This window comes from Gymnodraco acuticeps, unplaced genomic scaffold (genome assembly GCF_902827175.1).
Source record: "Gymnodraco acuticeps unplaced genomic scaffold, fGymAcu1.1, whole genome shotgun sequence".
Lineage (NCBI taxonomy): Eukaryota > Metazoa > Chordata > Actinopteri > Perciformes > Bathydraconidae > Gymnodraco > Gymnodraco acuticeps.
The window spans coordinates 3,963,029-3,971,437 of record NW_022991154.1 but is presented as its reverse complement, the minus strand read 5'-3'; the positions used below and the strand labels follow the sequence as shown (position 1 = coordinate 3,971,437).

The 8,409-nt window shown below is 41.6% G+C and overlaps 1 protein-coding gene across 2 annotated transcripts in view; it reads left to right on the top strand.

Moving 5' to 3' along the window:
• The first annotated feature begins 3,555 nt into the window (after nt 1-3,555).
• The window catches only part of adcyap1r1b (adenylate cyclase activating polypeptide 1b (pituitary) receptor type I), a 27,459-nt gene continuing 22,605 nt past the window's right edge, over nt 3,556-8,409 (top strand). The window contains exon 1 of one of the 2 annotated variants that reach the window (XM_034237391.1): nt 3,556-3,871. The gene's annotated coding sequence lies outside the window, so the exon portion shown is untranslated. The remainder of the gene's footprint in view (nt 3,872-8,409) is intronic. The other variant, XM_034237392.1, reaches the window with a different exon arrangement.

The following is an 8,409-nucleotide window of genomic DNA, read 5'->3' as shown; positions in this document are numbered from 1 at the left end:
GGTTAGGTCTCCATTTCAGAAGCACTGAAGCCAATCAATCAGGCACACAAGATGTTTTTATATTCTTCCTGCTCTGCTGTAGAAATAACTGTGAACTATGGATCTGTTCAGAGGTACAAGGTCAATAGCTTGCAGTTAAGGCGAGACTTGTAATTGATCTGAATCTCAATAGCTCAGTGTCTCTAATTCCACCCTCAGCATGATTATGAATTGTAAATAGATTTATTTTCCTTGTGCAACCCAGAGCTCCGCCTCTCTTCTCGTTATGTTTAACTTATGTGTGCTTGATAGGTGTTTTCTTCCAAATGCTCTGAATACACCGAGGCCATTTTCTTTCTCTTAATTCATTCTTCCCTTTCAGGCAGCTCACAACCCTCCCCCCGCCCATTCTTCACTAAAACAACCTCCTCACACACACCAACCCCCCATTCCCACCCCAACATCCCCAATTACCCCTCAGCTTCCAGCAGCGCTCCACATCCCCTTGCATTGAAATGGGCCAGTTGCTATGGCAACCCCATACAGCAGCATATTATGTGTCAGAATTCAAAAGAGGATCAATTAGTGATGATGTCAGTGCGTCAGGCGAACAACTCAAATCCTTATCACGATTCCCTCAGAGCGGCCAACCTGTGTGTGTGTGTGTGTGTGTGTGTGTGTGTGTGTGTGTGTGTGTGTGTGTGTGTGTGTGTGTGTGTGTGTGTGTGTGTGTGTGTACGTGCTATTTATGAGACATGTAATGATCTGAGAATGGAAAGTAAAGTAGATTTGTTCTTCTCTCCGCTGCTTCGGATGAAAAATGAAGGCAGACTCGAAGTTCCAGAGCATCCACTACACACTGTGTGGGAGGGTTGGATGGGGAATAGAAGCACAATGCAACACACTGACTTTCAGCACAAGGGTTAGATGAAAAAGAGAAATCAGATACATGTCAGAGTTTTGGCAATAGAGAGGATCTTCTTGGGAAAATTGGAAATCGTAAAAAGAAGTTGAATCCTTTGCACTTCTTGACATTTCTCCTTAAGCCAATGTACCAGAAACAAGTGCCTCAAATCAATCAGAGACCTTACTCTGCCTTTTCTCTGACAATTGGATCACACATCCCACCGTCATACTGCAGACCTGCTGCATCTCTGTGCCTCGCTCCTTCCATCTTCCATCAGAAGAACACAAAGCAATGAGAAAGTCAATTTGACCAGAGAGCACTACAAACTATGACCTCTATCATTCAAAGACCAGAGTTGATTTTTTAATTATCTTTTTTTTTATTTCTGTAACATCGATAGTTTAGTGTTTAGTCTATTTTCCCAAAGGATTGAGTGTTCTGCTTGTTTTACATCAATCACAAAGAGCAAGTGAGTAAGATAGAGGGAATATATTTTTGAAAGCCACTCTCCTCCTCCTCCTCCTCCTCCTCCTCCTCCTCCTCCTCCTCCTCCTCCTCCTCCTCCTCCTCCTCCTCCTCTGGTCATGCATCATCCCAACTGGTACTAGTAAAGGATTTGGATTCCCAGAAGGACATATAACCACAATCTGAAGACTAAACAGTGCATTGATTTTGATGAAGATATGTTTGACAATTGAAGTAAAAAGCATGGTCTTATTATAAATAATATATTCATCTGTGATACCTTTCAATAGATTCTCCACATAACTCTGCAGGGATGAAGACCAAGCTTCCCAAATCGCCTCATTTAGGGTTTTAACGTTTATTGCATTGACATGAGAATTTATACAAAAGGGGGCACACACTTTCTAATGAAACAATTTCATGTTGTCTCCTAAAATTGTGCACACAGAAATAGCTGGAAGTATTCTTGGGACAATAAAGAAGAGAACTGGAGAAAGAACTGAATGTCGGTTTGTTTTTTTACCTGAAGTAACCAACATTGTTGATAGCACAATTTCCCCATGTCTTGAAGGCTACATACACATTCATGAAATAACAGCAATCTTGCAGGTTCATTTCATGCATCAAGAGGGTTCAATCAAATGTGTGTGTGTTTTCAATCTGTGCCAGGCAGCAGGCAGTTCATTATATATTTTAAGGCATTATGTACGGATTACATTGCACTGGTTTCTTCTTGGAATATGATGATATTGCACAACAAATTATCACTTTTTTTTCAATGAATTCAGTGCTAAGGAAGAATACGTCTGACTGAGAAGCAACTGGCAGCTATACATAAGGGTGTGCGTTCATGGAGAGTTGACAGAAGAGCTGAAAGGCAAGTATGTTTTTGCTCGTCAGGGCTTTGGCATGAGTTTGATTAGCACGTTATTGTCTGTTCAGTAAATTGTTACAGTTTACTCAATCTGCTGCATTAGAACAATTTCACAACTTTCACAACAACTGTCCCATATGGGCTGCCAGCTCAACCACTGAGCTATCCGGCGACCAAGGGTTTGAACTTTCTTAAGATACATTTTCAAAGTTCTTTACACAACCAATTCTGTCTTTCTTCATCTATAAAACAAAGTGGAACTCCAGAAACTCTTTATGGAGGCAACTTTAGGATGTTTGCCTTTGCAGACCATTTACATTCACAACAACCTATATAACAATACAGGAAAGGGAAAATCTAAAAAGCAAATTAGGGCCTCTCTAATAAGATAATAATAATACATTTTAAGACCCCTTAAGCTCTTCCGAATCCTTCACATAAACATATAGCCTACTATAAACCAATGATTCGCTATGACGCATTATATATATATATACATTTAAGATGTTTTACATGAACACAGAAGCATCACAATTTCTTCGGGGAGTGAATAAAATGATGATGGCTGCTGTCCGTGGTGCTGATCTCTGTTTGAATCTGGTGAACCATAACAGTGACCTCACACACATACACACACACGCGCACACACACCGCCCACACACACACACACACACACACACACACACACACACACACACACACACACATACCATGTATACATCACTTCAGGGGACATTACATTGACTTACATGCATTTCCTGGAGACTTATCCTAACCTTAACCATAACCAACACATGCCTAACCCTAACCCTTACCCTTAACCTTACACTAACCCTAAATCTAACCAAGTCTTCACCCTAAAATTAATGATTCCCCACACGTGACTGTGTAAACAGATTTAGGTCCCCACAAGTATAGTAATGCTAGGCCACACATACGCGCACACACACACGCCCACACACACACACACACACACACACACACACACACACACACACACACACACACACACACACACACACACACACACACACACACACACCCACACACACCCACACACACTGCATGCCCAACACATCACATGCATATTATTTTCTTTGTTGAATCTGGGGTCGCCTGGATTATTTAACATAACCTGCTCGTGTGTTGTTGTGTGTCACTGAGAGAGAGAGAGAGAGAGAGAGAGAGAGAGAGAGAGAGAGAGAGAGAGAGAGAGAGAGAGAGAGATATGAGATAGCATAGAGAGAGATAGCGAGTACTATTCGCTATATAGCTCCTATCTGATCATCATTATCTCCTATCTCTTCTCAGAGAGAGAGAGAGAGATAGTTGAAATGCGCGGTGCATTCTTCTGTGGAGGGCGAAGCGAGCAGCCATTCAGAACAATTGCTCGAATAACAGTGATCATTAAACCCTGACAGCTCACTGGGAGGACATCTCAAATCGTTTACCCATTTCATGAAAAAAGAAACTCGTCGCATTTGGTGGGAACTCCGCCACATTTTGGGTGGAAGTTGTCTAGCCACCGGGGACTCTCTCTTTCGCAGCCCGGCGAGGACTCATTTGTCCCCTGCGGAGTGCGGATCTCTCATCAGCCCCGAGGATCCACAGAGCGGGAGTTGCATTAGGAGAATATCGATGCAATGGTAAGATTTTGACTAAAATGCATGAATAAGAATCGCACTAATTCGATTTGGGCATCACGTTTTTGCACCGAGGTGGATTTAGGGGGGTGTTTGGCAGGAGCATGCCGGGATCTTGCGGCATGTGTCGGCTGGGCTCAGTGAGGAGGGTCCTTCCCTGCAGCGGCTCCTCTGACTGCGCACACTTTCCACAAATACTGCAACAAGAATCGAGCATGAGATTACAGAAATACATTGTATGTGAATATTATACCGAAACAGTTATTTAAAAATGTAATGTAATCCATAATTAATGGGTTTATTAGTTCACATTCAAAGGCTCAACCATTAGGTCTGTTGGGTGGTTACTGAATTATTATTAAGTGTAAGGTAGGACACAGGATTATGATGTTACATTGTGGTATGATGGAGATGTTTCTTCTATGTATGTATGTCATCATACATTGCTGAATCTATTATAACAGCGCTGTCTGGATCCACAAACACAGGGCCTGTAACATATTGGCTTTTGCAGGAATTTCCCATCATAACGCTGACATAGATCTGTATTTAAGGCATATTATTTGTTGGGCTCTTGTGTTACTGAAGATCTATGAGATCAAAGCCTGTGGGTTAAATCTGTGAGTGACCTTGTTATGCATCAGCACTGAATCACAATTGGTGTTTTCTCTTGTCTGACTGTTTTTGGATGGTCTAGAGACTCTAGAGGATTAAATGACAATCAGAGCCATTCTTATCCAGTTCTCTGCTGCTCTGTTTGACAGAGGTGAGCCTCCTCTTAGCGGATCTCACGACTCAACATCTGGTCAAAAAAAGTGTGAAGGTGTGTGTGTGTGTGTGTGTAACAGTACTAATTCCTGCATCTGTTGTAGCAACCCATCTCTGCTAAAGATGAAATGCAAGGCTGAAAAACAAGGTTCATGTTGAGCTATTTGTTTACATTTATGAATGCTCAGCTGCTGCCTCATTCATGAAAGAGTGATGAATGAGAAGCACATCCACCCCCAATTCTGATTCAAGGCCAAACTGGTGCTATAAGTATGTTTTTTATAAAGAAAACAACAGACGCATTTAGATCAATGCTTGCTTTGAACATCTTGTTTAAATATCCTAGCATTATCCAAAAAGACAACACTGTTTGTGTTCTTTTTGTTTAAATGTACTGTTCTGGCTCTGCACATGGGAACAACCACATCATTCTGTTTGGATTTCCCTGACAAACATGTCCACAAAACCTCATTAACATGTTGCTGCTCAAAACATTCGCAGCATAAGTGCAGTATATGAGGGAAGAGCTTTTCTGTCTCTCAGATGTCTGTGATGCTGACATTTAAATGGCCCAATTAGCCTTGTTGTGTTGGCTGGCCTGCGCAGCAAAGGGGGGCGAAAGTAAAGGAAGGAGAGGACATTAGGCGTCGGGCCCAGTCTCAGCACGACAACCTTGTAACACACCCAGTATATCACGCATGAGCCGAGTGTCTCTTATTCACATCAAGGAGATCCTGTAATGGATGCTGATGCAGAAGGCTACACATTATAAGAAGTAATATTCAAAATGAGAGTCTGAACTGTGTTTATTCAGGACATGTGTAAAGATTCACCAGCAACCAGAGTGTCTGAGGTTATTTCAACATTATGTGTTCTCATAGCTGTGAAAAACACCTGAAGCTTGTTTGGGTCGAATTTCTCACATCGTATAGCAAAATGGACTAAAAACAAGAGCTGCTAAATGATTCAAAAACCTCAATATTTCCTTTTGAGATTAAAATATTTTGATGTTGAGTTTTTTTTGCTTACATGCATTCACGTCGCACATTTGCAGTCAAGGCATTATTGTTTGTATGAATACATATTACCCGATTACCCCCTTCTTTATTGCTTAAGTAAGCAACAACTGTCTCATCGCACAGGTAGACTATTGTTATGCATAGACATGTCTGTGTTTCCTGAAACAGAAATACAGGTCACTAAAGGATATTCTGCTGCTGACAGCATATTTGGCATAATGTAAAGTAGTGTTGTGCTCTGGGTCAATTCAATCCACAGTAAGCACTTATTTCTAGGGCTGTGCGATTATGGCAAAAATCATAATCACGATTATTTGGGTCAATAATTGATATCACGATTATTTTGACGATTATTCATTGACCATTTATTGAACTTTAAAACAAATAATATTTTACCAATAAACAAGATCAACAAATATGTTGGAGCGCACTTCCAAAACCATACTAAACATATATTATTAATATGATAAATAAAAATAAATTAGACCAAAATAAATGAAATCAAACATGTTGCAGTGCACTGTCACAACCTACTGAAAACTCCTTAACATATAGCCAACATTTTGGTAAAACATATTCAACATATTCCACTCAGTTAAACGTTGAAGGCTGGCCAACCGTCATGGTCCAGAAGTAACAGGAAATAAATGTTGAACTACAATTTAAGACCAAATAAAAAAATGTAGGCCACCATGGCAAATGCTGGTAGGGCTGCTCATGTCATCTCTTAAAGATTGTTCGCAAGAAACACCAGCCTGTTTACATGGTCTGGTTTCAGAGATGAGCGCAGGCAGGTGACAATATTGCCACCTGTACTGAAGACCCTCAGCCACGCCCCGACACATGGGGTGACGCCGGCCAATCACAAAGCTTTGATGCGTTCAAGTGCATTATTCTGGCACAGGAAGATTATGTTACAGGACATTAACGATAAAACAGAATATTGTTGTTCTATTTTTAGACACATCTCGCGATCGACTGGTTGGGCACCCCTGGGCTAGACCATAGGTCTGTTGTGGTAGCAAAGTAGTCAGCTGAAGCCACATCTCTCTCAACTTCCCCACGGCATTTGTCATATAGCGCAGGCAGCGCAGACCTGCTGAAATAATACCGAGACGGCATCGCGTAACGCTTGTCCAACGTGTTGACAAGTTGCTTAAAGCCCTGGTTGCTAACAGTGCTAACTGGGCACATATCTTTAGCGATGTGAAATGTAATGGCACCTGTAATATCTCTGTGTCTCTGCGAGCTCGTCGCGTAGGCCGTTGCTCTGTACAATGCGTCCAGAATCGATGACGGTGATGATGTGGTGGATGAAGTCGAGCGGGCATCTGCTTTTTGTTGTATTACTGCCCGGTCGTATTGCACTTTGTGGTTGTATTTCAGTTGATTAAAGAGATTGGTTGTGTTAGCGTGTGGTGCCAACACAACCTGGTAACAAATCCTGCACTGTACTTTGTTTTGCTCCACGTCGGACTCCTGAAAGCCAAAGTACTTCCAAATAGTGGAAATAGTTGTACCCTTCTTTTTAACGAGTTGCTGCTCTTGATCTGACATCTTCGCTCGCGCTGAACACTCACAACACATGTCACTCCCACGTGGCCGAGTGGGCTTTTAGGGAGGGGCGAAAGCGCACCCAGCAAAATAATCGTATTTTGTCAATTATGCTGTTTTCATAATCGTCGCAAACCATAATCGTAATCGCGATTAAAATACGATTAATTGCACAGCCCTACTTATTTCTATCAAATCAGGTAAAGTCATTGTATGGTAATGATGGGATGTAACTGGTATAGGGGACATTCAAATGGAACCGAGCCCTCCTTAATGGTAAAAATCACACTTGTGCTTTTGTAAGTCGAAATGTGTGCAGTAAAACAGGTTTTAGCTCCATGAAATCTCAATAATAAACGTTATTAACTGCGACAGAATTGCATTGCTGCTACGAGTCACCATGTGCATTGGAACTGCATTGAAACCAGTGTTAGAAAAATAAGGCTTTATAACTGTAAGATAAAAGTAACTAGTAACTTGTATGTTTCTCAGGAGTACCGTTAAAGACCAAGCTCACCATTTAAACCTGCGCCGTTCTCTTTTATCGCCTGCTTGACCATACATGTTGTCACAGTTAAATTGATACTCGGAGAAACAATGTGGAAATCGACAGAATAGTGGCCTTGTGTAACAGTAATGTGCTGTTACGGAGGAAAAGCACATACATTTTCAATTGAGTGTCTCTGACTAAATGTTAAAACTAAATCACATATTTTTGCCTATTGCATTGCACGTCCTGTAGAGAGTGATTTAAAGCACACTTGATCTTTGACTTGTCCAGCAGTCTGGATCCTCGGCAGGCAGTCGGCTCTAAAGAGATCATTCGGTCAGTTGGTGCTGGTGTTTGGCAGCATGGTGCAGCCATGCGGGAGACGATGATGTCTCGCTGCTCACTGGGTCATGTTGGGAATTAGAGCAGGCATGGGACTAAGAGTGAGGCATCTTCAGCTAAACAACTCTGTCACAACGCCCTGCTTCTGCTCCTTTTCTGTGTCAAACCTGCTCTGCATGTGAGACAAGCTTCTCTGTCCCAGGTTGCACTGCAATAGTTAGCTGCAGAGATCGAGGACATTTAAATCAAATCAAGTTTTATTTATATAGCACATTTATAAACCATTTTTGGTCGAGCCAAAGTGCTGTACATATAATAAAATTTGCCTACAGTAGAGACACTTTACAGCAAATACAACGGCACAGATT